At 48.0% G+C, this 27,093-nt stretch overlaps 2 protein-coding genes across 5 annotated transcripts in view; one reads left to right on the top strand and one right to left on the bottom strand.

The window, feature by feature from the left end:
* NR6A1 (nuclear receptor subfamily 6 group A member 1) overlaps window positions 1-27,093 on the bottom strand; it is a 98,477-nt gene that overhangs the window by 37,208 nt on the left and 34,176 nt on the right. The gene's annotated exons all lie outside the window — the stretch shown is intronic.
* Window positions 18,340-27,093, top strand: part of OLFML2A (olfactomedin like 2A) — a 51,313-nt gene continuing 42,559 nt past the window's right edge. The window contains exon 1 of the mRNA XM_037399161.1: window positions 18,340-18,521. The gene's annotated coding sequence lies outside the window, so the exon portion shown is untranslated. The remainder of the gene's footprint in view (window positions 18,522-27,093) is intronic.

Raw genomic sequence — 27,093 nt, forward strand, 5'->3', positions numbered from 1 at the left:
ACTGAGCACATTTCGGTGCTGAAGGCAACTAAACCAGGAGCTGCCTCAAGACAACCGAGCTTACCACGGGCCAAACTGAAATAGTAAAGTCGATTTGAGTTCGAGCGACAAACAGCACGTAGGGAGCTACCAGGCTCCTGGCTTTGTTTTTATTTTACCAACAGACGGTGCCACTGGCAGCATCTCTGCTTTGCAGCGCCGCCACTCCTGAGCTCGGCGGTTCGGCAGGCACAGGAGCCCCAGCCAGGAACAGCACCCCGTGCCCCAGAACCGAGCTGGTTTGCAAATGTACCCGGAGAAACGTCGTGAACGTGGACTAGCATATCTCAGCAACCTCAGGACTGTGGATGTTACCACTTTCAGCCACTGCAGCGAGAGAACAGGTTGCAGGTAAACACAGCACAGGCTTTCCCCAAAAATCTATTCCTCTCACTCTATGCGTACAGATATTTCAGAGAAAATAAAATAAAATAAAATTGTTTAGAGAAGCTATGGAAGGAACTGCAATAAATTACAACAACCATCTGCCTGACTTCTGAGAAGTCCTGCAATAAGGGTTCATAACAGACGCGGGTAATTCCTCTGCTCCCTACCGTTAAACGCACCAGGAATGTGGTGTCACTAATCCTGGTGAAGGTATCACTTGGTGCACATATAATTAAGCATTTTCCTCCTTCTTACTACTTCTGATAGGTCATTGTGCAAAATTAATCCCTCTATCCATTTCCAGTTCCATCTCTTTGTATTTTTGTTTGCTTGGCTACTGAATTTGCCACCCCAGCCCACGAATGGCTCACAAGAGGTGTTTCATTGCATCTTGTTTGATGGGTGACAAACAGTGGAGACCAGCTCTGTATAACAGAGGAAAAAGCAGGGGGGAGGTGAAGGGCTCCTTAGAGAGGTCACCTTCAGAGGAAAAAAGGAAAACAAATGGGATTGTAGGCATGGGAAGTATATGGTTTTACTGCCTTAGTGGACAAGTACAAGAAAGGGGAATTGCAAAGGGAGAAGCTTTACATTTCTATGAGCAGGCAATCGAGCTCCTTTCTAAACCCTTCCGCAGCAAGCAGCAAGCGCTTCGCTTCCTACAGGATGACTCCATCCCATTCTGTGAGCGCATGTCCTGTAACTCCCGGTAACCCAAATCAGGTCACACAACATCAGATCATTCCGGACCAACCTTGGATATTAGGAAAAATTTCTTTAGGAAAGGGCTGTCAAGCACTGGAACAGGCTGCCCAGTGGGGTCACCATCCCCAGAGGTGTTTAAAAAGCATGTAGATGTGGTGCTTAGGGACACGGTTTAGTGGTGGGCTTGGCAGTGCTGGGTTAACAGTTGGACTCGATGATCTCAAAGGTCTTTTCCAACCTAAACGATTCCATGATTCTATGGAGTCCTTGAGCTGGGTCCGTTACCACCGACAGCCCCACAGTGCCCTGAGCACCAGCTGCTCACCACAGCCCCTGCGTGGCCGGGCAGCAGCGAGCCCAGGACGGGGTCCAGCCCCGGCACCCTCCTCGCGCCCTCCTGCAGTCAGTTGTTTCTCCCACGGGGTCAACATGCAGGCACAGAATCCCCCAAGCGCACCCTGGGTGCAACAGTGGGGCTCTGTCCCAGCACGTCCCACCTATGGAAGCCGGGCACCCCATCACCACCAGCACACGCACAAATGAGCAGAAGCCTCTTCACCCCAACCTGGCGTCATCCATGCTGGGCAGAAAATGCAGATGTTTAGCAGGATGTGGAAACAGAGGAGAGACATGTAGGTGACAAGGCAGAGAGCATCTCCTGCATTGGAAGAGGCAGGAAAAGTTTTGTGCGTTTAAGTGGTAAATTGAAAAGCCGAAAGATTATTTTACACCTGACTTATTTTACATAAATTGCAATCATACGGCTATGCTGGTCTGCTGCAGTTTTTAATACTAACAACAACCAACCAACATTTTGTTATAACTATTATTATTACAGTTCTGAGCATTATTTCTAAATAGGCAGCTTGGTGGACGAGCAACAATTGTTGGGATCCCCAGGAAAAAAACCCAACGAGCAGCAAGAGGGCATTTCCCCAAACTTCAGGTCAGGCAGCAAAACAAAGAAGAAAAAACATCAGCACTAAAGCTGCAGATTCTGTACCTGTATCAAACACGTCGTCATGACTGCATCATGACTGCAATTGTTAATTAGCTGGTTTAGATCATTAGGAGTATGGGGCAAATGCTGTTGGTGAGCCAACGGGCCGCCTGTGCCCCTCGCAGCGGGGTGGGACGGGGCAGAGGGGACGGGTGGCACGTTGGTGTCGGTACAGGGGGAACGCGCGGAGCGGAGCGTGACAGGGGGCGACGCAAGGCAGGAGCATGAGCATCTCCCGCTGCAAGCAGGGCTGCCTGGGAGCAGAGAGAAACACCGGCACGCTACGGAGAGACGGAACACGGCAGCTTCTAACCCTTGGGATTTACAGCAGGTTTACAAACTGCGCTATGCGGACGCGCTGGGGCGAGGTGGATCCCGGGCCGGGAGGGCACAGCCGCCCCCAGCACCCTGCCCCGCCGCCCCCAGCACCCTCTGCTGCCCCAGGCCGGGCCGGGGGGGCCGAGCACGCGCTGGAGCAGGGTCCCGGGCCGGGGGCCGGACGGGAGAGGGCAGCATCCGACAGACGGACCGGCCCGACAGCGCGCCCCGCTCGTCACGGACCGCGGTCTGCAACGCCCGAATCACACCGAGCCGAGTGCTGTAGGGACACCAGTAAGGTTTTAAACCCCATTTTCTGCCCCCGGAGCAGAAGGCCGTCAGCTCTGGGCTACGCTTTGGAGGGCAGAGCCCCCCCAGGCACCCACATCACATCTGCCCCGGCCGCCCCACAGGAGACCAAGACACTGGCCCTTCGGGTTTATTTTTACTGCAATTACTTTTTCTGTTATTAGGAACAGCTATTTGAAATGTCTTTTTTTGCCATTTGTCTTAGAGTATCATTACACTAAACTTGTTGAAGTTTGTAATACTCTCACAAGGAGAGGAAAAGCTGAAGAGAAATGCCCTTCCAGAATTTACAAGAATGGTAATAAAAGCACCGAGGAACTGTCTGGCATAGCCTGGCAATACCCACAGACTTCCCTTTTTTTCCCAGGTGACTGGCCAAGAACACATCCATTCAGAAAACAGCATATTCCGCCGAAAAAAAGAACATCACCAGAACTCCCAGCTTCTCTAAGCACCTCTGCCAACACCTCCTCAGCTTGAAGACATAATGATTTACCACCTTTAACACGCATCTCACCTGAACCATTTATAGACCACAGTTGATGGCTTCAGATGATGTCAAGTTTAAATGAAATTGCAAAATGTCAAAATATATGGAAAATATATTTATTAGAATTTCAAGGACAACTAAGGAAAGATTAGATGACACTGGACAATGGGGCAGGAAAAAAATCCCATACTCTAAGAAGCCTTGTGTAAATTCTAATTCCTTTCTAGAGGGACTCAAAGTGGTAAGGAAGGCCTCCAGCATGGCAGAGGTGGCACAGCGATGTGCCTGGTGCTGTTCTGCAGGGGTGAGGGGTCAATGCAAGCCTAGCTGCCCACAAGCATGATTTTTCATGGGCTCTGAGTTCCCTTTTGTTGTTTAGGCATAACGTGAAGCATTCGGCTCAAAGCCTCATCACTGGCTCCTTAAGGAAGGTGCTTTCATAATTTTTAAGTTTCTGCTATTGCAGATGTGAGGAAAACATTCCTACGAACCATACGGGTTGTTCTGCCTGCAAGGTGGAACTGTGCTGTGTGCCGCAGGCAGCGCAGTTTCCACACGACACCACGGAGGAGGACAGTGCTCAGGAAATTAAATCCTTGTGTTCTGCCCACTCCTTTGGGGCAGTCTGGAAAACCGGGGCTCTTCTGCATTGTTATCCTCCTCTAATATTCATAGTATATCCTCCTAATATTGCTCTCACTTTTGAATAGGGCAAGAGCTGGGTGCCGAAAAAATAACTGTTCCCTCCCATCTTCCTTCTGCTACAGCCGACCCTAGTCCTTCCCTTCTGATAAACTAGTTTCTCAATTGTCACATCATCGCTACCAGCAGCTCCTCGGCCCCAGATACCACCCACCCCAGATAGCACGAGGCCCCAAATTAAGATGTACGTGACTGCAAATAAGAGCCAATTTTACTAGACTGACACTAGGGAAAAAAATCTTCCATCCTCCTCTCCATTTGTGAAGCTACACAGGCCAAAGCATTCACATGCTTATTACTGACAGATAGCGAGGCTGCCACAGTGCGGGACTGCTTCTCTGGGTGTAAAGACTGAATCGAACATGCAGTATTTAAGACAATTAGGTTTTCAAAGAAACTACACTAAACATTTCTTTCATGTGTAATCAAATTATGTTAAAGCAAACCTCATAATTTAAACCATTCCATTGGTCAGCTCCTATTTGTTTTCGCTGCACCCTCATTTTTGCTCCAGATCTGTCACATTACATTAACACCTTTCCTACTCACTGCCTACAGAAATAACAGCCTTCGACATGCCTGCACAATCCATTTGTCCTGCTCTAATTACTTTTTGACATAGCCTCTTTTGCTGTTATCTTGCCTTTTCTGACCTCTGTCTGTATTAAAGCCATTTAAAACAATCTTTAAAGTCAGTATCTATTGTGATGTGTCTTATATGATACTGCTGGAGTATCAGGCAGCAACATTTTGTAAATCAAATATTTAAATCTATGGTAATAAGATAATGTGCTTGAGGAGGAAAGCTACTACATATCGGTAACAGCTACAACTGGCTGTTTGTAACACGAGTCCCCAGGACTGCCACACATTTTCAGGATGAAATTCCTGTAGTCACAACGCTGTTCTACATAAGTAGGTAGCTCAAAGGCAAACAGGGTCTTCTGTGTACTAAGGAATTTCCCTTAATTTCACAAATGGGGAGGAATGCAGGCAAAACTGAGAAAAGCGGTCATCTTGCCAACAAGAACCCCAACAGCCACCAAACTGGCTGAGGGCAGGAAGAGGAGCAAGCGGGGTGCACCGACAGTGGCGCTTCAGAAGGAAGCATGACACACCACACTTCTCCAAACCTGGAGAAGAAACCAAGACTCTCTCAGTGCAATATCCCTCTGCTTTCATTCAAGCCCATTCAAAAAATGTGCCCTCATTTTCTTTTGTGTCTGACTCACAGAAGATGAGCCTCTAATTACCAGCTACTTCCCCGGCTGAAGCAGCAGAGGATCTGCGCTGTGCCAAGTGTCTGCTCTGGAGTCAAGAACTTATTCCACATGGTGGAACTAATTTTTTGGGTATCAAGTTGATCCCTGTGCACGTATGTCTCACAACACAGTCTAACTACATCTTCACATGCTCTTTTCCACATGATCCAGCCTCATGCTAACTTAATTGGTAGCTAGTCAATATTTTACTCACATTAGATGATCCTTCACAAACTTACATTCGCTCTGGTTCATTTACAGGGTAATTATCCAGTTCACACAAAGTCTAGTCTTCTAGATACAACTGGTATAGAAACAAGCACTGCTCTGCTGGGAAAGCATAGCTCTGTATTTTGTCTTCCAGATGACAGCACTGTAAAACCAATGGGGGACAAACCCAGAGTCAATTAAAATATATTAAATGTAATGTAACAATGCTATGATTTGTCACAGCCATCCAACAGATTTTATTTCTTTGAATTCCCCTAACTTTGACCTCAGGACATTAAGAGCTCATGAATGTTGTGGAAAGCTCTTCCCATGACACTTCCCCACGCACATTTTTATTTTCTCCTTTTCAGTTCCTGTCAGCAGCCCTGACCACAAAAGCCTGTCTCATTACGGCATCTAAACATAGAAGGGACCCATGGATCCAGGACCAGACCAGTCTGCTCACAACACGCCTTTCTGTAGAGCCCCTAAATCCTTATGTGCCGCCGAATGACCCCATCAGTGGAAGCGGCAGGACCGAGTGGGACGGCAGCATTCACAGCTCTGCCTTTGTGTGCTCGTGGGGATGGGCGGGCAGAGGGTGGGCACCCACCACCATCTCCAGGCTTCATTTCTGCAAGATCCAGAAGCGCACTTTTTGCTGGCATCACTGTTTGGTTTGTAAAGTGATTATTTTCTTCCTTCCTCATTTTTTCATATCTATTTCTCAACTTATTTTTTTAATACAGCTGTTTGAGCAGACCTGGGATGTCCATTAGCCAAACAATAATAATGACCAATTGTTGTGACCTCACTCACATTTGTATTAATAGTGTATCTAAAATCAATGCGGTGTTCCCGTGGTGCCCCCGTGCAGAAGGTAACCCAAACATCAGCAGGGCTGCGCTGGGTCGGCTGCACTGGGTCGGCTCCCTGCAAGCCCCAGCCTGGTCTCAGACAATGGCCTGGGCAGATGCAGGGCAAACGACAATTTACAAATACTAAAACTAACCCTTTTTGCTTTTTAACTCTTTTTTTCCCCCCTTAAGTAAAATTTATATTTATTTTTGAGAAAGATTTTTAATTCTTTATTTAAAACAGTTCTCCATGTCCAACGCAACTCGGACCACCACCAGCAGTCTCCCACGTCCTCTGAAATGCAGTGCTGGCAGCAAAGCCAAATGGCTTCCCTTTACGCAGTTTGTCACCGTCAGGAGGGTTTCTTGGCCTTTACATTTCTTCTCAGAACAAACACAGATGTTTTGGGGGCCTTTGTGAATTCAGGGTGCATGAAAGTGGTTTATATTTTTAATTTGTCCTTTTCAACCATAATCCTACACCACATCCTGAATTCCCCAACAGGTTCCACTACCAACAGCATGCTTCCATCATTGTTCACTTTTTTATTTTATTTTTATATATCTGCAATTCACTTCTGAAGATGTCTGTAAAATCATTACTGCACCACAGTATTCAGTATCCCGGCCTGGAAGCTCTAGCCAGGTCTGCTGGGGGAGAAGCTGCATCATCAGAAGAAATTAGCGGCAGCTACACCTTAAAGGCAACAAGTAGCACAGACTGTGCTTGAACAAATACACATACTTGCAATTTGCAAATACAAGTTATCCAGCAAATTGTTTCTAGAGCATCCAGGGTTAATTAGCTGATTTCTGACAGTCCAGGCAGAGGCTTATCTTGAGGAGAGAGCTCAGAGCATTTTAAGCCTATCCAGGTATTTATACAATTTATACACCCCTGGATCCAGCTGGAAACTGCTGGATGGATTGCCTGGGGAATAGATCCCAGAGGCGAGAAATTAAACCATCCTCAATGAAGTACCCTCAAAGATGTAGAGATGCTCACGGGGAGCTCTTGCTGCTTTGCCATTGATTTTAAACAGAAACCAGCCCAAGACTGGCCTTTGCCATGAGGTTCTGTAGGATCTGGGACCAGGTCCATAAAGGCTCAGTGACTTTTCAAAGTCCTACATTTCCTTTCACCAGATCCCAAAATGATGTGGAAACCATCTCAAACTGGAAAAGCAGGAGCCTGAGGTGATGCTGTGTTGGAGCACAGCTGATATGTGGCTATTTAGTAATAATTTAGTAATATTTAGTATATTGCATGACATCTAATAGCACAAGCAGGTTAATGCCTAAGTAAATTACTGAAACAGTGTGTCTGTATGGGACCAAAAGAGACAGACCACCAGACGTGGAGCCAAGACCGTAGAGATTTCCAGCTTTTATGCCTTGCAAGTGGAGAGGCTCCAAGTTCCCTGTACAGCCGGCAAAGAACAGCATCTCTTCCAGCAGCTGTCTCAGACGCAGCTGCCCGGCAGAAGTCAGGGACCTTAATGCCTTGTGCAGGAACCTGGTACTCAGAGGAAAACCAAGTTAGGACAGTGATTACTTCGTAACAGATGCTTCTAAATTGCCTGCTGAAGGAATCCACCTTTCTCCATGACTGCCCAGGGACAACAGCCCCTGAATTAGGGGGGTTGATTTCCCCTCATTAAGCGTGTCCTAAGCTGCACTCTGCTGAAATGACCATCCTCTTTACAGCCAGCGCTGCACACTCAAGAGAAACACTAAAATGTCACAACACCCACTGCTCCTGCCCCAGGTTTACTAGTCTTGCTGTGCTGGGAATGTGAAACTGGCAGATTACCTAAAGCAAACCAACCCTCCCCATTCCGCCCAGGGGCCGAGAAGCAGTGGCACTGGCGACATGGTTGTGGCAGTGCATCAGCATGAGCTATGGCCAGCAGGGCAGGCAGAGCTGCCCTTCCACCACTGCCTTCCACCACTGCCCTTCCACTGCCACCCTTCCACCACTGCCTTCCACCACTGCCCTTCCACTCCTGCCCTTCCACTGCCACCCTTCCACCACTGCCTTCCACCACTGCCCTTCCACTCCTGCCCTTCCACCACTGCCCTTCCACTGCCACCCTTCCACCACTGCCTTCCACCACTGCCCTTCCACTCCTGCCCTTCCACTGCTGCCCTTCCACCACTGCCTTCTGCCCTCACTGCCTGGCAGCCGTCTCCATAAATAGTCCCAGGATGCAGCGCACCCGGGTTTAGCCTGAGGGATCCTCTCCAATGCGAGGTGCTGTAAGAAATGGGAGATGATTTTAGAGAAAACATGTAAGATTCAGATTTGAAATTAAAATTACCTGCCCCAACAACCGTTCCTGGATTTTGGCAATAAATTTTTGAAATTCCAATCGTATTATATTTTCACATTGCTTATTTAAGATAAGCCAACTCATTTTCCAAAAGTTAAAAATTAAAAACTGCACTAGTGTTTTTATCATCTATCTTGAAAACAAGGCAAACAAAAAACTCCCAGTGCTCACCACCAGGCATCTTATCAGCAGAAAAGACGGGGCTGTTTGTGCTGTGTTGTGATGACTTTGCAGCACACGTACTACAGAAAGCAGACTTTGCTGCTCACAAGAGAGGCTCTCAGCAATCAGATTCACATATCTGAGCACAGCGAGGGTGGCATACCGTGTGTTAGAACAGGCTAAATCACATCTAGCAAGTTCCTACACCAGATTTAGCAAACTGTGCTTGCGCTACATTTATATGAGGAAATGCAGGATGTTAGATGAAGGCCGCACTGGAATTGAAACACAGTCAATATTTGGTTAAATCAAGAATTAGCCACATAGAGTTCTATAGATTCAAATGCCACTTAACAAAACAGAATATAAATACCCAGAGGGCAGCAACACCCCTATTTCAAGCAAAAAAGACATCCACTTCTTCCTGCGTGGATTGTCATCCCTGATAGGAGTCTCACCAAAACCTTGCTTATTATTTGTAACAGAACATAAACATTTTCCTTATGCCCTCAGACAGCAATCCCAGAGGAATCGCCACACCCACACCTTCATGCACACTACCGTGTAGAATATAAAGCACACTGATCTAGTCTCATCCACCCACTAAATTACTCCAAACTTTTCCTCACACATATTAGCTAGAAGTCCAGGCAGAAGCTGCTTTATGCAATGGCAATATAGCGAGTGCAGGGTGACAGTCTAACATGGTGTCCTGCTGAGATCCAAGAATAGCAATGCCTTAAAAGGCAGCGATGTTGAGATCACAAGGAAAAGAGAATTAGGGCACAGCTGTGGAGTTCTGTAGGCTAAAACATAGACTCAATATGTCAGAGAAAATTAAATCACAGAGCTACATGTAATTTCTAGTCTCATTTATAACTTAGATGTAGCCGTGCAGAATTGGTACTTGGGTCATACATGTGAGTTGCTGTGTTTCTGCACACAGAACTGGAAAATGAAAAAAAATTTAAAAGAAAAAACAAAGGAGTTATATGCAAACAACAATATGCACACCTATGTTTTGCACAATGTTTACATGCTCTTGCAGCTCAAGCACGGTTTTATAGGCAGTCTCCTATCTGGCTCTTGAGGACAAACAGAAAAGCCACAGCACTGCCTGAGAAACAAGCCGAGCTCACAGCCTCACCTCCAGTACAGAACAAACCAAAAAACTAAACCAACATGTTAGCAAGCGAAACGTATCTGAAAAATGCCTATGTTTTCCCATGGTTGTCAGGTAAAGGAAAGAGCCTTCCTCAAAAATGAAGGTATCAACACTTCTAACAAGCTTTTGCACAGGCTTCTTCCCCTGTGAAGAAGTGATGTTCTTACATTTTTTCAGAACAGTATCTATGTATAAATTTGCTGCTATTTCTTTATGCCTGAAGTGCAGTACTAGCTTCTCCTCTAAAAGCATTCAATATCCATAGAATACAGTCCATTATCCTCTGCCAATATCTACTGTTGCAATCTGCGTCCAACTAATTAATTTTGCGGGATGCCAGGGTCTGTAACCGCCGGCGTGAGAGCTGTGCTTTGAGCCGGGAGGTTGCACATCTTCTCCCGGCTCCAGACAGAGCTCCGGAAGGCACCATGCCAGGGAGCACTACACGGAGCTGTTAGCGGGTAAGGGCTGTGCATGCAGTGGGACCCTGCGGATGAAAAGATGGCCCTTGGGCAGAGCAGGACAGCCTCCTCCAGCTGAACTCCATCCCCCCCGGGGAGCAGCCCAGCCGTGCCTCACCCAGCTCCAGGCTTTACCTGACAAGAAGACTTAAATTATCTCTGTAAAAGGCTCTGAAGGCCAGGGACAGATAGAAGCTGGAGCAGAAAAAGAAACTGGCAACAAGGGAGCAAGAGGCTGATTGGGACGAGGCATACATGGCGAGCTTTCCTAAATAACTGGTACTTGAGTGCCAACGTGATAGAGAACAGCAAGAAAACAGAGGTAGGAAGGTGCACATAATTACGACTTTGTTTAGCTAAGTATGTTTCCTGTGGAGCTTACAAAGCACAACTGCATGCAAAGCATGCAGATTTGTTGGTATCAGCTATCTTTTGTCCCTAAAGAGGTAAATTATATACCTGATCTGTATACAAAGTTGAAAAACTGTTAAGGGTTGTGCCTGAGCTGCAGAGCGAGCTGTGGACTAACAACCTCCAGGAGCCAGCTTCTATGAAGGGATAATATATGGAGCGATTTCACAAGGGGTAGAGAGTTCAGCAGCCGACGAGCAGGGAGAAGGTAGAACAACGCAGCGAGGGACCCACGTGGGCAGCCCAGCGAGGGTCTGGCCAGGGCACGGCATTCATGGGACGTGACCCGTCCAGCCACCTCCCACCGCTGCAGTGTCAGAGCAGCGCACATGTGACACTGCTTGGGAAAAGTAGGAACATGGCATCATAGCCATCCCATGGGGAATGAGACGGGCCAGAGTGCAGGGGTCGAGCAGGAGCAGTGTGTGACCCCAGTTTGCAGTGAGGAAGGTGGGAAGGCTGTTCTGGGAACTGCTAGTACCGGGAAGGGTTAATATGGCAGCCCTCAAACACAGGTACTGCACACAGGGGTACACCACAATGTAATTAATACCGAAAATGCCAAATGGTTGAGATTAATTGTCTTTCCAGAGCAGAAATGCGTACTACCGACTCCAAGGCACAGCCTAGTTCATACATATGCAATGTTGTTCACAAATACCACATGTGGTGCACAAAACAATCCTGTAAATGAGGATGCAAAATGAGGTCACTAATTCTCTCAGAATATCTTTTGAGCGAAGGCTCATTGCAGCCACGCACGTCACCGCCGTCCGTCCACGCTCGGGCCCCGCGGTGCCCCGCTGCCCTCCTGGCGCGGCCGGTGGGAGCTGTCAGGCCGCTGCGGTGGGTTTGCAGCGTGCGGCTGCTCCCAGCGCTGCCTGCCCTGACCCACTTTCCTGCAGTATTTCTGCATAGCGACAGAGGTCCTAGCAGGACAAGTGTCACCTCCCAGCCCACGGAATTCTCCATTTCCTATGGCTTCCACTGGAAGAATGTGTTCAGCATTTACATGCAGGCACACACAAGCATGGCACTATGCATCAATGTACGGGAAACGCGTACAGCCGGGGAAGAGAAGGAATTAGAACAACAGGAGATCCTGCTCTCGGCTGCAGAATATTCTTCTGAAGTCAATGCAGGGCTGTGAGAGCGGCTAAATCCAGCCTGGATGCCCCTAAGTGCCTGGGAGAAGCCTGGCGGTTCCCTTCTGGCTAAAGCTCTTTTAAAGGGACTTTGCTCGTTTCTCTCCAGTGGGTCTGAGCATCCCCGTTACCCCGAATCAACCCTGACCTTTGACTTTGACCAAAAGAAATCCTAACATACTGAGCCCACCAGAAAATTATTATTCCTTCACTACACCCAGCCAAAGCTCTGGCTTTGCGAGGAAACACGTTTTTCCCCACCCCAAGCCCTGCACACCTCACTTACTGTCCTTTTCCCTATTCACTCAGTCCCTACAGAATTACAGTTATTGACTGCAGATGCACTTGCAGTTCTGATGTCATCTCCAGGATTTTTCTTTTTTTTTTTTCCTAGGTGAAGCATCTATATTTCCTCCATTCTGAAATCTTGTGCTGAAACTATAACAAGCCAAAAATCTCTTCAATGGGAAATTTCACAAACAGAGGATTATGACTTCAGCTACAGAATAAGCAGCAGGAGCAGATGGAACTCTTCAGAAACAATGATTCCATTTTCATGCAAATTTCCTTAGTAGTTAAAAAAAGACGAAGAAAAAAAACTCAAGATATCAGAATGGTTTCTAAATGGAAGGTTTTTGAATGATGCTAAAAGCAAAGGGCTGGTAGCTCTCCACGATCCCAAGCATTTTAGCAGCAGCCAGGAAAAAAAAAAAAAGCATGACAAACTAAAACCAGACTCTGTACCTCCTCAGAGTCGTGATAAGAGAAATGGAAAACAGAGTGAAGGTGTATTTTAGTTTTTATGATTTTCAACATCATCAGCTTTGTGATAATGCATACTTCAGAGCTAATTCTTATGCTCTTTAAGAGCACAGACTTCATTCATGAAGCAGCATGACAAAAATTCTTTATCCACTTGATGACTACAGAAGGTGACAGCCACCGAGAAAAAGACAGCCACAGGGACACTGTCGGAGTGCTAACCTGCAGCGTTCCTCTCTTTGAGTACAAGTGCTCCCCTGATTACAAGAATATAGACATGCATTTTTCATAGCTGAAATGTGGAAACTGAGCCAATTCTTTTGTTATTAATACTGGCAGCATACCCTAATAAACAAATACATGCACAGTTAGCAGACCCCGTTTCTGGCTTTTCCACTGACTTGTTGCTTGGTTTTGGTCTTATGCCTTCTTTTTCCCCTCTTGTTTGCTCCCTGAGTGAGAGAATTCAGGCTGCTCCCTGGCACTCGGTGTTGGGAGGATAATGGACTCTGCACAACATGCAGCACAACTGTCTCTGCGCCGCACCGTAGCAGGGCATGCTATGCTGGTTTGTGTTCAGAATGCATGTTACTGGTAGTAAACGCGAATACTTTGGAAGACCTGTGCAATCCCACTTTTACAGGCTACTTTTTTTTTTAAATGAGGTTTTGAAGCAGAGAGGAAACTATACGCACAGAAAAGCAAAAACGAAATCCACTGCTGCCTGTCACTGCTTGCCCCCTGCATGATGCAGCAGGGGAAAGGCAGCCACCAGGTCTCTTCCCACACAGCGTCCGGATGCCAGCAGTAAGTTGCTGCCCCCGGAGAGCCGGGCAGCTCCGGCCGCGGTGCCCAAAGAGTGGCCAGCTGCTGACAGGGCTAGCAGGGACAATTCCTTCAGCCTACCCACTGCAAATTCAAGTGTCCTTCCTGACATGGTCTTTCCCTGATGCTGCGCCTGAAGTTTTGTAGCGAGTCTTCATAAATCTCTGTCAATCCTGTCAAATGACTTCTATCTCGCTCAGCATCATGCTGATTTTTTAAAAATAAATTTTCTCCTTCCTTTCTCATGCAAAAGAGGTACAACGCCAGCTTTAAATAAGACTGCAAAGAGTGTTAAAGTAGAGGCCTCTGAACTGTGTGTTTAATACCAAGAATACTTCTGTTTAATCACATTCTACCTACACTTATCCCTTCCATCATGGCACTGGCCAAATCTTTTCACTTTGAATTTGCTCTCAAACTGAATCTCCTTCCTTCGTCATCGAGTTAGACGGATTTAAGTAATGACAGCTACCAAAAGGACAGAGCACATACAAAATAACTCCCAAAAATGGGCTCAACAAGGTTTATTTTCAAGCCTTTCCTTCCTTCCCTCTTAGCAGAAGCATGTACAAGTAGAAACAGTTTCCTCAGTTGATCCTCTCATACCCAAATTAACTTTTTCCAAACTATTTTCTTAAATAATTTGTTTCAGTCTTGCCTGAATGAACTCAGCAATAGACACCTTTCAATCACCCAAGGAAGGGAAGAGGAACAGCAGTGGGGAGGGGCAGGAAGAGCCTGGCTGGTCTGACCAGGGCAGGGCTACGCAGCATGTCACTGGAAGAGGCAAGGTTGTGCGGTGCAGAACTCCAGGCTCCTCTGTCAGAGCCAGGATCGGCTCACTCAGTTACTGGGTTTTGGTTTGGCACGACTTAATTCACACTCTTCAGAAACAAAGAGCAAGGAAAACCAGCGATTGGGACCTCATACCACACTACCAAAAGGATGGCACTTCCACCCCATATGGAGCAGCAGGAACTTGGCTCAGCACAGCCCTCAGCTGCAGGAACTACTTTAGAGTAAAAGAAGTGCTGGCCTTCGCACTGAGGGCTGCTGTAACATTTTAATAAAATGCAATGAGTCCACTGAACGGACGGTAAAACACTGTATCATCATGAATTTGCCTGAAGGCATCTCTGTCAGTTAAGCCCCTTTGCTTTCTCTTCACCCCCCTGTCAAACTGTGTCTCCGCTAAGAGCCAACTCTCTCGTTTCTACATACTCTTGCTCCCACATTTCCCACACACGCTTCAGCTGTTAGCAAAGCTAACGTCACTGTGCACGATGACCACACTAAGCCAGTCTTGCGCCTTCCCTGATGCCACTACAGTGACGGGGCCGCCAGCACCCATCAGAAGCACAGCCAGGAACGCGATTCTCTACCAACCAGCAGCAGGTCCCAAACAGTCCCAAAAGCCCACGCTCAGATTAATGCTCTGAGTTTCTCTGTAGCTACAATAAAGATGATATAGGGGAAGGAAAAAACAAGTATCTATCATTTAAGCCCCCATTTCTTAGCTTGCTGGGCTTTACGGTATGAAGTGAAATGAGACACATGTGACCCAGATGCTTGCCCGTCTGGGTCAAGTGTGTTGGATCTGAGCAAACTCACTGGAAGATTTTTCTTTCCTCCTTCCCCTGTCTTGTCACCGCCTTTCTCCAAGACAGGAACTGCCAGAAAGACTCAAGAATAACTGGGAGAAGCACAAGGGAGTGCCGGCATTACCCCACTTTCAGATGCCTCAACAGACCTCCATTGCTTTTTCCTTTTGACTTGGGTAAATTTTATGCAGCAAAATATCACACAAAGTTGATTACAGCACCGTAAAATGGCGTAAGGGTGGAAAACTGGGTCAACCCCCCACCTCCTCCTCCCAGCCCCATTGTCACTGACAGGGTCCTGCAGGGCCCAGCTCCTGCTCGCAGGAACAGCCACAGCAGAACATCCCTGGCTGCGCTGCCCTTGCCTGGGGAGCTTGTTCTTCACGACTGCTCCAGCAGTTCGTTTCCCGATGGGAAATGATGTTTTCCATAGATTCAGTGAAATGCGGTTCTAATTTAGTCATCGTAATGTACATCCAACTGAACAGGACCTAGTGTTTTGATAATGAGAGCAATATAATTAGGACAGGCCTCAAAATATTCATGTAACTTAACCGTTTGCAGACCCCCTCTGACACAGGAGACAGAAAGAGGCATCTGGAGACTGACATACGATTACGTTTCTACACTGCGCCAAAACACTGTTCCTTCTTCTAGACCCTAACATTGCATATTTCAGGACTTCCATATTATTTCTGCAGATCTTAAAATTGCTTTACCAGAGGACTTCTGACTCGTAGTTGCCGAAGTTTTAAAATTATCACAGTCTTGTGTTAGGCAGACAGCACTGAAAAACTGCTAATTCAGGATTTCTAACGTACCAAGAGCACTAGGCTGGAATCCAGGCTAGGCTATAGACCTGAATGATCTTCAGTACAATTTTCCCCACTTGTTTGCTTTTTTAAAGCAAGTCTTAAGAATAAAGCATTAGCAGAAAACACAAGGATATTCCATTAAACAAAAACGATTTCATTACTTGGCTACCATATGGGATCTGGGAAGTAGGTCTATGAAGCCATGCATGGGAGTCTGTAAAAGCTCCTAGAGTTCAGTAGCTGTTGAGATGGCTTGTAAGGACCACACTACCCTCAAGGACACTCTTACAGTTTCTTTTTTTTTTTCATAAATAGGATCAAAGATACCGTATGCTGTTCAGCCAATGTGACCCATAACTGACCACTCAGAAGCACATTCATACCCCGGCAAGCACAAGAAGATGTATTTTAACAACAGCATCAACTACATTTCAGAAGAATTGTCAAGTGACTCAAGAAGCAAAGATAATCTTTGAAAGGGGAGGCCGAAAGGAAGCTGTCTGGAAACTGGAGAAGTTACTAGAATGGTTATTGTGGGCAGAACAGGCAGCAGATAGGAGCTATCTCCTTCACACTCACAACAAGGAGGTGGGAACCTCTTCATCCACATCAGTAGCAGCTGCGTGACACTGATACGAGCCTGGGTCACCCTTAAAGCACCATATTAACCTTTTTTCCTCCCTCCACAAACTGCTTCCTTTTGGATGAGTTCCATGTAACTAATTTTTTTTTTAATTTCATTTTCCATTTCTGCATTCATCCAGCTCTCGAGGGTGAATTCTATGGAAATCCATGCCCAGCGTGCCTGGAGGGACCTCTGACCCACCATCAGGAGGGGCTCCTAATGCCAGCATCGTGACACATCCAAAAATGCTCAACAAACCCAGGCTCTGCCAGATCAACAAGGGGGCATGAACCACATTGCTGCCGCCGCACCTTCCTCTCGACCTGTCACCTGCAGCTTCCCCAGCGTGTGCCCCGGCCCCGGGGCACTGGGGCTGCCAAAGATCCAAAGCAGAGGAATCCGGCACCAGCAGTGGGTTATTGCAGGCGTTGTTAAAAGCATTTTAACAGCAGCAGAAGAGAAACAGAGACAGAATGTCAGAGAAAGAGAACCTTTCCTATGGTGCATGTTCCATTGGTTGGAAGGCACCTCAGGAACCACCCAGCCCTGCCTCCACTCCCCGGAGGCAGGCCACTGCTTTGGTCTCCCTGTGTCAAAATGTCCTCAGAGAGGAGAGAAAAGGCCAAGGACCAAAAGCAGACTAAAAAGACTGTAAAAGAATGAGAATGAGAAGATAGGGCAAGTACGTTAACTTCTCCCCACTCATCTCCATGGTCTCTTGTTGCCACTGAAAACACTTTACTGAGTTGGTGCGGCCTCGTTCGGCAGCTCTGGAGCCACCCGGTGAGCTGCGGTGCTGCTGTGACACGGGGACGCGGCACTGGCCAGGCCTGGCAGCACCTCTGCCCTTCGTTAGTCCAAACGTAGCAGGACCCTTTCATCAGTGGGTGGCCTCCCTGGGGACTGCGTCCTCGGCACCGCATGGCGGCCCTGCAGCAGTGGCCAGGGCTGCTCCCGCCGCGCCCCGCCGGCAGCGCTGCCGCTAACGGGGCCCTGCGAGGCCGCTGGGCTGTCACCAGGCTGTCACCGGCCATCACCGGGCTGACACCGGGCTGTCACTGGACATCACCGGGCCGTCCCTGGGCTGTCACCGGCTGTCATCGGGCTGCCACACACCGTCCCCAGGCAGCTGTGCCGGCGGGATGGGGCGGGGACCGGCCAGCCGCCCCAGGGGGACAGTCCTCGCGGTGTCCCCCCGCGCCCCGCCCGCCGCAGCCCCCGCCCCGCCGTGTAAAGGCGGCGCGGCCCGCACTGGCGGAGTGACCCCCGGGTCAGGCGCGGGCCGGGGTGCTGCCCGGTGGCCCAGCAGGGCCGGGCTGAGCCCGCGGGGGGCGGCAGGCGCGGCCGGGCGGCGCTGAGGAACGGGTCGCGGCCCCCCGGGGCCGGGCACCCCCGAGCGTGCTCTTCGGGACCGGGGCTGACAGCTCCACGGCGGGGCTGAAGCGATGCGCTTCCCGGGGTGGGGAGGTGTGCGCGCCGGCCGCACCGGACCCCGGTCCGCTGCCGTCGGGCGCTGGAGGCGGCAGCGGGCGGCGGCGGCCCCGTCAGACACCCCGGCACCCAAACAAGCGGCCCCGCGGCCCGGCCTGCGCTCCGCCGCCGGGGGGGCCCTCCGGTGCGCGGGCGCGGCCCAATCAGGAGGCGCCCCCGCGCCGGGACAGCCAATCGACGCCGCCGGAGCGCGCACATGACCGGCTGCGCCCCTGCCCGTCATCTGGGCCCTATATAGCGGGGCGGGGGGCGGCGGCGGCTGGCGCTGCGCGGCCGGCGGGGGGACCCGGCGGGGCCCGGCACCCAACTCCGCCGCCTGGCCGGGCCGAGCCGAGCCGAGGCCGCGCTGCCGGCCCTGGTGAGCCGCTGGCCCGCCCGCACCGGCGGCAACTTTTTTGGAGAGCGAGCCGAGCGCGGAGCCTTCCCCGGAGCGCGCCGCCCCGCAGGTAAGGCTTCCATCCCGGGGACCCGCCGGGGAGGGCTGGCGCCGCCGGGGGAGCCGCCGGGGGGGCGGGGGCCGCCCTACGTCCTGCCGCGCTGCCAGGGGCGGGTTATTTTTATGTATTTTTTTTTCCAGTCTCATTTCTGCACGTGTTCCTTTGTTCTCCGAACAGAAGCTTTTTTTTTTTTAATATATACATCTGCTAATGTAAGGCAGCTGGAGGGAGCGGCTCGCTGCCGCCGCCGGGGTGGGCCGGGGGGAGCAGGCGGCAGTGCCCCCCGCCCCGCAGAAGAAGGAGAAACTCGAGCGATTCCGCAGCGCTGGAAGTTGCTCCGGGTCTGGGTCGGTAACCAGACACGCGTGTGGCCCGAGGGCTGGCGGGGAGGAACTGAGCCAGACGGGGACACAAAGGAGGGGGGCAGCCCCGGCCCCGCCATCCCCGCCCCGCGGCGGCAGCGCCCGGCACCGGCGGCCCCGCGGGACGGGCGGAGGGAGCTGCCCCCGGGTCCCGCTTTTGTCTGGCCCCGCCGCCCCGGGCCTCCCCCGGCGGCACCTGCGGCAGACGGGGGCGAGCGCTCCGCGGCCGGTGTCGCGACCGGCGACTTGTTGTGGCGGCGGGGGGGGAGGGGTGTGTGTGAGGCTCGGCGGGTCCGGGCGCTGCCCTGCGGGCGGGGCTGGCCGCCACCGGGCGCTCCGCGGGAATTACCGACAGCATTGGGGCCCACAGAACCCGCCCCAGGGCCTGCAGAGCCGCCCCGGCTGGCGGTGCCCCGCTCCTGCCGCACCGGGGGTCTCCCTCGGGGCTGGCGGCAGCCGAGGCGCCTGCCCGCCCCCGCCGCCACCGGGCGCGGCACTGGCCACCGGCTCGGTGCACAATGAGCACGGGGCCCCAGTGTGCTCTGAGAAAATAATGTTCACCAACTTTCCCGAGCCCTTTCTTGGGCAAAAGCAATTCGCGTGTAAAGCCACACGTCGAATTCCTTGACAACTTCAGAAAGTTGCGAAGGGGATGCTTTACCCCTGCCTTGTTTTATCCAGGAATGCCAGATAGCATATTTTAAAAGTTAATAAGTATTAAAAGCTACGAGGAGCGTGAAAAGTGTATTTCAGACGCCGGTGCTGGCGGCAGTGCGGGCACGGGTCCGGCCCGTTAGGCACTGGCAGCCGCCACGCAGAGCAGAGGTTATTCACATGGCTGTTTGAGAAACTCCATTCATATATCCCACTACCTGGATTTGAATAGAAACCAGACAGCAATTCTTTCGTCCCAGCCACTATTCGCCCCGCTGGACAATAGAGATTTGTTAGCACACAGGCACAAGCCCTGGGACACAAAGCTGGAGGCAGCAGAGATAGGGGCTTCAGTGCACAGGAAATTACAGCTTTTGATGCGCTGTTGGCAGGTCTGCCGGTTCAGAAAAGCAACATGACTGTGCCATGTTTAAGAGCGCCTTACTGCCATTTTTAACCACCTAGAATGTCATAAAAGCTTTATTGTCACAGTACATAAAATCATGAAGTCCATATGGTTACTTTTCAGCTGCGGTCACTGCCCTGTGTCTGGAAGGCAGAAGCATGATCTGGCTGGAGATTTTAATTTGGGGGGGGGGGGGGGGGAGAAGGAGAAGAAATTAAAAGAATTTGAGGCCAGAAAAACATCAAAGCATTTCTAAAAAGCAGAGATTCATTACTGAGGCAGCTGATGTCTAGCCTGAGATGTGGTGGTGTTCTAATGGACTTCATTTTAGTGGTGGCTGTAAGGGGATGAGGCTGGACAGCTGATTTCATCCTAAAAGGGTCAGTAAATTCATTCCGTGCGTCTCCTGTATCAGTTGTGTAGGAGGACGTTATCCAGTTCTGTCAACTTGGCAAATACCATAATAAATAAGAAAAACAAAACCAAAATGTTCAGTGTCTGGTACCTCCCATTTCACCTACTTTCTCCCTCCTGCCATCCCCTTCCCCCCCCCCCAGGTCTAGAGTTAAAATGAGGACTGCTCAGAGACAGGGGTTTAATCTGCTGATTGGAGCCAATGAGCAGAAATTATCAAGATTAGAAAACCAACCAGTGGGTTTTATGAGATGAAAAGCCAGCCCCTCACTGTGCGTGGTGCCTCTGCTGAGGGGTGGGAGTCTGTGCAGTCTTCACCCAAATAGCAGGAAGCTTTAGGCAGTTCCTAGTTTTCCATATTTTTCCATAAATCTGACCTACCCTACCACCTTAGCATCAGACAGAATACCCTGTCCGACTAGATATTAAGATGCTTAAAATATGCACAGGCATACGGTGTTAAGAGAGCAGCCAGGAGCATCCCTACATGCAAGTATCACCACAGGAGCAGCAGGAATGACTTGGCTCTCTTCACCCAGGAAAAACAATGAAATTGAGAGTTGCAATATATTGCAGTTGTGAAATGTGGGTCTTTATTATGAACTGCAGAGATAGAAAGTATCATAAACCATAGAAAACAAAGGTTGGGCTGTTTGCTGCTTTTAAGCGTGTTTTATCAATGTAGCCCTTGTGACCTCAGAAAAAGGGGAAGAATTTTGAAAGATGGGCCTGTTTTCCTTACTTAAGGCATCTGGGAGATACCTGCGAAGATTCATGCTGATGCTCTGCACCAGCCTATTAGGCAGCTGATAGACTCTATTCCATTGCTCCTTTGAGCAACGTTGGGGGGTGGGGGGGAGACTGGATGAGTCAACCACCACCATTTTTGAAAAAAGCAAAATCCTCTCTAAGGTGCTACTTTGTAAGATTAACAAAACATCCCTCTGTGTGAGGCAGTCAACTCATAGTAATTTTCAGCTGCTATTCCAGAACACTAGAAATACAAATGTGAATGTAAATACTTTTCACAGGGTCAGTTTTGTCTGAATAATTATATAATTTCCTTTAATTCTCTTCCTGATGTAGCACAATGGCTTGGGTGTATTACTTCTCAGTAAAACTTAGGTGATAAGAATCAGGCTAGATTACAATCAAGTTATTTTCATTTTTTTTTTCTTGCTGGTACTTACAAACCCAGAAGGACCTACCTAAAATAAGTCTTTCAACAAAAGCATTATGGATTATTTTTAATAAAGGTTAAGGATATTGATGGCTCTACCTACAAAGTGCTTTCAAACTGCAGACCGTATTATTCTTAAAGCAACCTTTTCCATTACCTGTTAGACTGCTAATACTCAGTATTCGTCTGGAGGCTGATTTTAAAACCTACCCTTTGAAAGTGCTGCCTACAAAGAAAACCAAAAACATATATGCTGGGAAGTTAAATTCTGCTCTTGCACTTGGGTCTTACAGTTTGAATACCTGTTTAAGCATATCACTTTGAACGGAAACCAGACCATTAGGTTGGCAAAAAGAGCTTCTGCCTAATCAAAATAGCCGTAAAAAGAATGTCTGGGTAAAGCCCGCCCCTGTAAACATCTGCATACTCAGCTTGGACATGGGAATAATCCCGTCATGCAGCGACAAAAAGGATGCTGATGGCTGTTGTTGTGTGGGTTGGCTTTTTCAAGCTGCACATAGAAATAACAGATAATTCAAAAAGTCAGTTTTTCCAATTCCAGTTATGGCTATTCCAGTAGAAAGTTTATAAAGGCTCACAAAAAAGAAGAAACCTATTAACCACTAACAGACTTGGAAGTCACAACTGACACAAAAGACCAACGTGTATATAATCTGACTATTTGTTAATACATAATATTGCATTACAGGTTAGTTGCCAATAAAAATGCATCAGGTATGCTGAAATCTAGTGGTATGCTTGGCAATTTTTAAAAAAAAGTGGAATCCCAAGAATTTCACTTTATCTTAGTAATAGCCAGCAGATGCTGTAATCATTTCAAAACCACAGTATTGATTGATATCACTCAAGAGTTTCCAACATTAAGAACTCAAGAGACAACAATTGGGTATTTTTATGTTAAGAGTAACATGAAAGCATGTTGGTTGGTTAGGTTTTTTTCTTTCATAAGAAGCAACATGGACATACAGACTGATGACATCACCTTTTTAAATAGACTTCAGTCATTCTTACTTTCACTGTACTGCCTGAAAATAGTTTGAACCGTCAGCAGCTGTCCTGAACCATAACACAAAGAAATGAACACAATCACCACAAATGACCGTTGCATAAAACTGCAGATTTTGAGCGCGCTGAAGTGCTGCATCTCAATACTGAAACCCCTTCTGCATTAACAGTTAATTGTGCCACCTAAATATGCGTGCCTGTGAATGAATATTGCAGTAAGCTTGAGAATAGGAATTCTGCCTGCTTGGCAGCAGGTTGCTTTCAGTCTTCGCTGCCTTCAGTTGTACACGATTTGGTTTTGCAACACGACATTGCTGAGGCCTGCGGTTAAACCTGTGTTTCACACAAAAAAGCCAGACTGTCTGAGATGAGATGCCAAAATGCGATTAAGGGCAGGGGAAGGCTCGGGGCGGGCATGCTGACGCGGCAGGGCATGGTGGGGCATGGCGGGGCTTGGGGTGTGTGGATGTGGCTCCCCAGGGGATGCTGCCGTCAGCTCCCAAGGGGCAGCCCCACAGCACGACTTCCAACTGCTTTTAAAGCCCGATAGACGTGGTCCGTGTGTTCCGATGGTGGCTCCCGCGCTAGGCGTGATGAGCCTCAGAAGTTACACACTTGTTTCTTGCCAAAGAGAGGCACATTGTAAGAGCAGCAAGCCGTAGGTTATCAATCCAAAACCTTCCTGTGGTACCTTTACTGATTCTTGGTTTGGTAGCCTACATCAGTTTATAGTGTTCTTGAAAAGTATCTTGCCGTATGAGCACTCAAGGCTGTATTGCTTAGTTTCTTTTGGGCTTACTGGCAGACCCTACCTTTACCTTAGCACAAAAGTACACATCCATCTTTCCTCTTGTAAAAGTCTGTAGTGCCTTCTTTAAATAATGCTACATCTCCAATCTGATGTCATGAGCAAAAAGGATCAGCCTGGTCTATAAAAAGAGGTGGTTAGGGTTCCACCACACATACTGTAATCTGCAGTCTCCCATATTTACTTACACCAAGAGCTGCACGCATGCCAGCAGCCCGGAGCGGAGCCTCAGCAGTGCCGTTTACATAATCACCACGCCTGGAACCTGGGTACCGCTGGGTGCTGTGCTTCCAGCCGCACCGGCTCGTGCAAGGCAAGGAGCGAGCCCTCACCCAGCCAGAGAGCACGACACCTTCCCGAGACAGTCGGGGGGGGGGCGGTTCTCAACAGGGCAGCTGCAATACAAAATGAGTTATACAAGGGATGCTGCTCTGGAACTGGGTGTTAAAAATGGCTGTTCATATTCAGATTTAGTTTGTTAGGTGGAGTCTCAAATTCAGATTTTTAAGATAATCAACACATTTGTGGACAAGGCTCACAAGGCAAATACACATTCGAGTTATAAAACACAACGCGTTTGGGTTCGCCATATATTTTTTTCTGCTAAAGATTTAAATATCATGTGGCTTTAGCTTTCTTTCTGTTCACTGAATATCAAGGTCAATTAGGAATGATGTCTGGCTAGTACTCTCAGAGCAGATTAGACAGTTGCATCAAAAACTAGGACCATGTATAGGTCATCTGTTACTGTGACCTAGATTTCTGAGAATCTGTTCAATTTGTTTTATTGAAAATGTGGTACGCTCTCAGTTCTGTTTCTCATAGCAAACCTCTCCATAATAGCAGAAAATAGCCTTATTAGATACTTACAGACATTGCTTACTACTTCTGCTAAGACACAAAGAAAATCAAATCCATGCAGCAGACCTGTGCCTGTCATCCATTTAATTTTAAAATAACTTAAGGTTCTGAAAGGCTTATGCTTTATAATCTAAAGCATTTGGTCCACATGCCAAATACTAAGCAATCTGAAATACATAATAGCTTAGCTTCAGCTTTGTTTGCCCTATTTAATTCATTTTTTCCCCCTGCAGTAACCAGTGGATAGATGCAATGTTTCTGCAGTCTGCTTTGGAAATGAAGAACATACTGAAATATTTGAGTAAAGTGAGGCTATTTCGTTTGCATCATCTGTGTGAGCTTTGTGGTGCCCTCAAAGGATAGTTGGTTTGGACTGCTCAGCCTGAGAGCAGAACCAGACTTCCCTCCTAAACCCCTGATGTTTACTTATTGAGTATAAGGATTTTGCTATCTGAATTATGACACTGTTGCGGTATATCCACCTCTGCTTTCTGGATTGTTGTTCTGAAACCACATAAAAGCAGATTTCCATTTGGAACATTTTATGACAAATTTCCTCTCCTCTCACAGCTCTTAATTGTTCCGGTTAGAAAGCAGTTACTGAAACATAGATCATGCAAACACACCAGTTTGTAAGTGTTTAGGAAAGGGAAGGGGAGAAGGTGCTTCTTAAAAATACTAGAAAATATTTTCTAAGCACCAATAAGTTCAGTGTAAAAGGAAAACTACAAAAATAATGAAGTGATTGCAGAATCTGCAATTCAAAGAACAGCCCACCAACCAAATTTGAGAATTATCATCTCATCATCAGTCTCTGTGGCTTATCGTGCTGTGGTACAAAACACATCTAGAACAGTTGTGCTCTCATCTCATCACACCCCGGGAGAAAAGGTAGGTAATACAATCAAAGAGCAGTGAAAAGGGCAGGAGAAAGTGCAGCGTGCCAATAGATTTGAGATTCACAGATTAAAACCTCTAAAAAATAACTATGTAACTCCCTCATAAATTGTACTTAATAAATCTGCTCCAATTTTTTTTTCAAAATTCTGAAGCCAGTTCTACAACTCATCTGAATTTTATACTACTTTCATATTCAGACTTTTATGTGCATCTCACTGCACACTGGGACCAATTTACTTTATAGGCAAGATAAAAACCCAGCAATATTTGGGTGACATTATCCAAAGATCATTCTTGTAAATGAACACAAGTACATTTTCTCCTTTTTGTTTCACTTGATGGCTGCATTCAAGTAGGCTAAATGTATAATGCAGAAAAGAATCACCTGGGGGTCATATCCACATCCATCCAATATTTAAAAGCACACAAAAGCAAGTAAATTAAATATATAAGAGGGGGAAGGAAGTCTTTCTTCCAGCAGAATATTTGCCTGGTAACCAGATATGAGAAAGCCTCCCCCCCCCCCCCCCCCCCCCCCCAATCATACTTGGTTGTTCTACCAGAGCCTTTGAAGATACTTCTATTTTAAATTTTAACACCTGAAGAACAGCTACAGAGGTGCTGCTGCTTGCTGGCTGAGCAGCATACATAAGCAGGGGAAAGAAAATTATCACAGAAATATGGCTGAAGCGCTCTAAATTAGTTGACGGTCCATGTGCATGCTGTAGTTCAGGTCATTTGGAAACAAGGCTAAATGAATTTGGTGTGAAAACAGGAACAAACAGCAATGAAGTACAGTGGAAGTTCACCCACCGTGTGGACCAGAGCACGGCGCAGGATGCCGGAGGCACGGTTTTGCCCAGCGGCAAGCAGCACCCGCTGCACCAGGACGGGGAAGCCAGCATCCTGTGGCAGCTTGGCGAGATGGGGGCACTTGTTCTGTGCCCAGCGCTCATGCCACTCACAAGGAAGACATGCGTCTTGTTGAAAGAGTAACGCGTCTGCAGCTAAGCCAGACGCTGGCAAGTGATAAGAAATCTCACAGCGGCTGGGAGGAGGAGACTGGGGGGATGACAGGATGGATCTTCACCTGTCTTTTTCCTGGTCATTACAGTGTCATTTTCTTTGCTTCAGTTATTTACAGCTATTGGAAGTAAAAATCTTTATTGTACTAGGCGTATTGTGAAATGGAGCCTTACAAGATGGCAGCGTAACATTGACCTGGGGGTGCCATGCTGCTGAAACGGAACCAGAGAGTGAGATTTTTAGAGGTGTTTCTTTTGAGAAGACCTCCAAGCCTTGAAGTCTATTACATGAGAACTGCTGGGTTACAAAGCTGAAAAACAGAAACTAATTATCTTCAAAGGGACAGTTATCCATGAATTGGGAGGAGACATCATGATTATGAAAAGAAAATCCTTCATTGGATCCCTCTCCATCCATACTGCTTCCCAAGCAGATAACGCAAGCTTTATCCATTCCAAACAGTGAGTCAAATGTAAAGTCCCAATTAGCATGTATAAATACATATATATGTAATTATGTATATTTTTGTATTGTTAAGTGTGCTTCATGTGTGGGCAGGGGCACACTGCAGCAGGTAAAATGGGGGTCCTGTCACACACCTGTGAAATGTCCTGCTCGGGAATGGACCTCCCCTTCTGTAGCAGGCATCATGTTTTAGGATAGTCTTTAAAGATCAAGCCAGCTAAACAAAACAAATACCTCAAATTTCTCTCCTGATTACTTTGCAAGAGAATTTTCCCATGTTCGTGGTTGCACACACAGGTTCTGGCCATTTCTTCAGTACCTCAAATTGAAAAACTAAAATGATTCCTTGTAAAACACACAGAAGGGCAGGCAGACCACTGAGGATGCGCCCACACAGCGCAGGCTTTGTGGCATGCACTGGCTCGTCAAAGGAGACCTTAATTCGAAAACAACGGGATTCTCTCTTAACAGTACTGTCT

This window comes from Falco rusticolus, chromosome 9 (assembly GCF_015220075.1).
Source record: "Falco rusticolus isolate bFalRus1 chromosome 9, bFalRus1.pri, whole genome shotgun sequence".
NCBI lineage: Eukaryota > Metazoa > Chordata > Aves > Falconiformes > Falconidae > Falco > Falco rusticolus.